This window comes from Lytechinus variegatus, chromosome 7 (assembly GCF_018143015.1).
Source record: "Lytechinus variegatus isolate NC3 chromosome 7, Lvar_3.0, whole genome shotgun sequence".
Classification (NCBI taxonomy): Eukaryota; Metazoa; Echinodermata; class Echinoidea; order Temnopleuroida; family Toxopneustidae; genus Lytechinus; species Lytechinus variegatus.
The window spans coordinates 33,458,878-33,464,877 of record NC_054746.1 but is presented as its reverse complement, the minus strand read 5'-3'; positions in this window follow the sequence as shown (position 1 = coordinate 33,464,877).

Sequence of the window (6,000 nt, the reverse complement as noted above, 5' to 3'; positions counted from 1 at the left end):
GTAGAAGTAGAAGTAGTAGTAGTATAGTAGTAGAAGTAGACGTAGTAGTATTAGTAGTAGTAGTATAGTAGTATAGTAGTAGTAGTAGTAGAAGTAGACATAGTAGTAGACGTAGTAGTAGTAGTAGTAGAAGTAGTAGTAGTACTAGTAGTAGTAGTAGAAGTAGTAGTAGTAGTAGTGTAGTAGTAGTAGTAGTAGAAGTAGACGTAGTAGAAGTAGTAGTAGTAGTATAGTAGTAGTAGTAGTAGTACTAGTAGTAGTAGAAGTAGTAGTAGTAGATGTAGTAGTAGTAGACGTAGTAGTAGTAGTAGTAGTAGAAGTAGTAGTAGTACTAGTAGTAGTAGTAGAAGTAGACGTAGTAGTGGTAGTAGTAGTAGTAGTAGTAGAAGAAGTAGATGTAGTAATAGTAGTAGTAGTAATAGTAGTAGTAGTAGTAGTAGTAGTAGTAGTAGTAGAAGAAGTAGACGTAGTAGTAGTAGTAGTAGTAGTAGTAGTAGTAGTACTAGTAGAAGTAGAAGTATATAGTAGTCAGTGCCGTAGCTAGGATTTTTTTCCTGGGGGCACTGTTGGGGTCGACTTGTTTTTTTAATGGGAGTGCAACAATTTTTTTTTCTGTGTGTGTACGCGTCATAGGGGAGGATCCATCATTCGGGGGGGGGGGGCGCGATCGCCCGCGCGAAGTTGATTCTTTGTTTGAAGGGGTAGTCCTCACTGTTACTTCTCAGCTTTATTCTTATAAAGCAACAAGTATATGAAATGGTCTCAAACATGGGTGTCGATCGGTATTCTTGGTTGGGGGGGATGATTGACACAAATGTTCTTGTGGATGGGGATCTTTCAACATATACCCCCACTAAAATCACAAGTTAGGACATTTGGGAGTGGTTGATATGCATGGTGTTCTTGGAAATTCCTTCATTATTGTAGTGTACTATACTTGTATAATTTTTTTGAAAATTCAATTTGTGTTACAAGTAAGCCTATTCTAAACTCATACCGAGAAAACAGGACAAAAATTGACTGGACCATGTATATAGTGATCTGTTTATTGAGCATGATGTATACACAGGGGCGTCGATCCATTTTTCAGATGGGGGGGTGGCAAAATTATGAATCAACGTTCCAAAGGCGCTCGATCACAAAAAACGAACAAACTCACCCACACACCCCCACACACATAGGCATATATATATATATAACTCATGAGAAAGAGACACATATCTCACCTTCACCAACAATGCGAGCGCGAAGCGCGAGCTAAATTTTTTTAGTATGTCATGAAAACAGGAAAAATGTACCTGTTTAGGTTTGTTTGTAGTAACTCATGAGCAGGGTCGATACATGTATCTCACTAGAGAGCGAGCTAAAATTTCTTTATATTCTGACCTGAAAGCTTGATATTCTAAGCATTTTTGGCACCAATGATTAAGATGGGTATCTAGAAGAACAATAGATGCTCGAGCTGAAAATTTTGATCTGGAAAAAAAGACACTTTAATGGAAGATATATATCCAACAAAAGATTTTTGCAAATCAAAGTTCTTTTGAGGTTTAGAATTGAAAACGGGACATTCTATTCACCTATATAATCATGATAAGTATGGGTTTTTGGTACATGATGCGAGCGCGAAGCGCGAGCTGAAAATTTTTATATTCCAATCTAAAAAACCGACATTTTGAGCACGATTTTAAATCAAAATCGAGTTGGTATCTCAATCTCGCTTGCTGATTTCAGTGTAGCATTACAATATTATTTTATTTTTAGTTGCACATGCGGAATTATGGGGGGGGGGCAAAACGATATGTTTGCCCCCCAATATTTTATTGGTGGGGCGATCGCCCCCTTCCCCCCCCCCACCCAGGATCGACGCCTCTGTGTATACAACTTCTCTCTTAAATCTAACCTGACTAGCAATATTTTTATTCTTCTTAATGCATGATGATAAAATGCAGATTCGGACCAATTAAGACAAATTCAACCTGTGTGGCTTCTCGTGCGCCATCGGGCTTACCGTCATTCCTTAGAGATTTATCTTGCCACCCTTTTAATCCCGTTTATTTTTCCACCCTTTTGAATTAATGATTTATTTAAATTAATTTATTCACCACTGGTGGGATGGAACACCCTATCAACAAAAGTTGATTTTCGTTGGGGTCCATTTAGGTCATGTGCTAAAAATATCAGATACATAAACATTTCATTCTTTTTCATCTTGAACCTCCACCCATCTGTTTAATAGTCCTGAATAATAACAATATACACAAATTGCTAGGGAAACAAACTGATTGATGGCATACTATAATCACTTTGTAATTGTATATTCTCCTGTAAATTGATTGTAAACTTTTTTTGTTGAAATGCCGAATAAAATAATAATAATAATCATGATCAAACTTTTCATTTTTTCATCATCATTATTATAATTTTTCTACCCTAAATTATTGGGGGGGATGATAATACAGGCCATCCCCCCCACTTGAAATATTGGGGGGGATATATCCCCCCCATCCCCCCCGTGATCGACACCCATGGTCTCAAAATTATAAGCCCTATATAAAAAGTGCGAGTGCAAAGAGCGAGCTATTTTTTAAAACTTTCGTGCATTTTGTCCTAAAAATTTACAATTCTGGGCAAGGTTTAATGATCCTTTGGTTGTGTTTATTTGTGAACACGATGCGTAGGGGAAGGCGGGGTAAGTTGAGCATAGGGGCAAGTTGAGCCACCAGCCCCAGGCCAATAATGAATGAGTCAGACATTATGGTGGTGTTATGTATTGATGACCCATTACATAACCCCTAACCCCACCACATTGTTTTCATCTTTGAAACAAAAAGTACTTATTTAGAGGGGAAAATACAAATTTCAGCCAAAAAAGTAAAAAGGGTGTGAAATAGATAAGTGCTTTTTACCCACACACGTCTTTAAATATAATAAAGAAATAAGAACAATATTGTTAGTCCAGGTATGGATCCTCATTCTTGTCATAGTCTTTTACATGATGGATGCATAAGAAATGTGTGGATGTAAAAATATTGCATGAAGTTAGGACTGGGGTAAGTTGAGCCAGCCAACATGGGGCAAGTTGAGCCATGGTAATTCATATGGTAATGTATAATAAAAAAAAAATCTTTAAAAAGCCATTGATATGCAGGCAGAAAGGAGCAAAACCATGTGACAATTCTTTTGCTTTTAGAGGATGTTAGTATTTAAAGAGAATTAGCAAGTGAAAAGACTTAAAATAAAAATTGGCATACTGGTTCTTCCCGCATACATTTTGTACATAGTTTTTGTGGCTCAAATTACCCCCAGAAGGAGGCACAACTTACCCCACATATGGGGCAAGTTGAGCCATTTGACATCGTTTTTTTCAAAGGTCACAATGAATATTTGTGTGGGGGTAGAAAGTTATATATAGGTGAAAAATATTTCCCAAGAATCAAATTTAAAGGCAAGGTACTTATTTCTGCATTATTATTATTCATATCAATTCTAACATGCAAAATGCAAAAAGTGTGTCACAACTTACCCCACCTTCCCCTAATTAACTGCGAACGCGGTGCGAACGCAAAACGCAAGCAGAGATTAAAAAAAAACATTCTGGCCTGATCAAAAAGAGACCTGTTGAGGACTGTTTTCCACTGGCGTAAATCCCGGGGGGATGGGGGATATCCGATATATCCCCCCACTTTTCGAGAAGGGGGGGGGGTGGCCTGTACAAACATCCCCCCACTTTTTACGGAATAAATGAAAAAAAAAATCACAAGAGATAATTGTTTTGTTGGTGAAAATTCTTCCTAAAATACCGCTTAACAAATAAAACAATATTATTGGATCATAAAATGCAAATAAAGAGCCAGTTCACCATTTGCAAACGAAATACTTCTGTCCTTATTATAACATTGAAGAGAAACCCCCGTTTCTTCCAATTCATCAATGTTGGGGTTTTGGGGGAGGGATTAAGATGGAATTTCAAAACATTTTGAAGTAATCTCTAATAAAACCATCAAACCATCATGGGGTAAAAAAGATAACAATATCGGAGGGGTATTTGCCATAATTATGGACATACAGTGGCGTAACTACCGGGGGGGGCATGGGGGGCACATGCCCCCCCCCCCATCGGCTGCCCCCCCCAAAAAAAAAAAAAACGGGGAAAAGGAGAAATGAGGGAGAAAGAAAGAGAAACGTAGTGGGAAAGAAGAAAATAATAATGTTATTATTTATGTTAAATTACATAAGAAATATTTTTATCATAACTTTATGAAACATAATTTGCCCAGGGCCTACGTCTTCATTGTTCCAGGTGCTCGCATTGTCTGTTTAACAAGATATATAATCATGTTGTACTAAAACATCGGTAACCCGACACATGCTCCGGCGACGATTGCTCCGGTGACAAATGCTCCCCAAAATGCGACATTTGCTCCGCGACATTTGCTCCTCGACATTTGCTCCGCCGACATTTGCTCCGCCGACAGTTACTCCGCCGACAGTTGCTCCACAGACAATTGCTCCACATTAAGCGACAAATACTCCGGCGACAAATGCTACCCGGACGACACATGCTCCGGCGACAATTGCTCCGCCAATATTTGCTCCGCTCAAATTTGCTCTGCATGTACGAACAAATGCTCCGCTGATAATAGCTCCGCCGAAAATGCCATCCACCGAAAAATTATTGTTTTTTTTTTTAAACTAACAACGCTTCTTCTCCAAAGCTGAATGGTCATTATCATTATTCTATATATTTTTAACATTCCTAATTGAATTGTTCAGCGGAAAGAAATAGTTTGGCTCAAATTAAATTTCCCATCAGCGCTTTTATCTCGATTATTTCTCCCTTTCTTTCCTTGAAAAGCACCTTCTCCCCCGTCCCTCTCTCCTACTGTTTAATTTTTTTTTTCTCTCTCTGCATTCCATTTTGGTCATCATTTTTTCCCTTCAATTACGTGCAGTGTGAAAACAACTCTCCTCTTGAAGGACATGTCCACCCCAAGAAAAAGTTGATTTGAATAAAAAGAGAAAAATCAAACAAGCGTAACACTGAAAATTTCATCGAAATCGGATGTAAAATAAGAAAGCTATGATATTTTTAAGTTTCGCTTAATTTCACAAAATAGTTATATGCACATACTGGTCGGTATTCAAATGAGAGAAATGATGACATCACTCACTCACCATTTCTTTTGTATTTTATTATAAAAAATATACAATATTCATATTTTCTCCTCATTTTCCTGTGAAAAAAGTCTTATTTCTCCCTGAACATGTGGAATTATCATTGTTTAACATTTCTTTGAAGGGGTAGTCCTAATAGTCATTTCTTAGCTTTATTCTTATAAATCAACATAAATATATGATATCATAATCCTTATTTGAATAATGCAATCGCGAGCGCGAACAATTTCTTTTTTATTGTTTTGTCCTAAAATTATACAACTCAACAATTGATGCGAGCGCGAAGCGCGAGCGGAAAATTTCGATATTAAGACCTAAATACTCTATTCACGTTTTGTAAATTATGTAAAGGATGAGTAATTGGGGATCTTCCTAACACTAATAATGCGAGCGCAAAGCGCAAGCAAAATTTTTTATATACGTTTTGAACTGATCGAAAAGGTACCTGTTAAGGACTGCTTGCAGTTAGCCATGAAGACTCTACATATTTCAGCAATCAAATAATGCGAGCGCGAAGCGCGAGCTAAACATTTTTACCTTTCTACATAAAGAATGAAAAAATTAAATAAATTTCTTTAATCGTGAACAGGATAGCTATATAACTAAACGATTGATGCGACAAAATTCGAAATTTAGTCCTAAAAACGGGACACTCTATTCATGTTTTGTAAATCATGAATAGGATGAGTAATAGGGGATCTTCCTATATTAATAATGCAAGAACAGAGCACGAGCAGAAAATTGTTGATATTTTAATCTGAAACTGGATAATGATTTAAATAGAGAACAAGTTGCGTATCTGATGAAACATGCTCGCGTGTG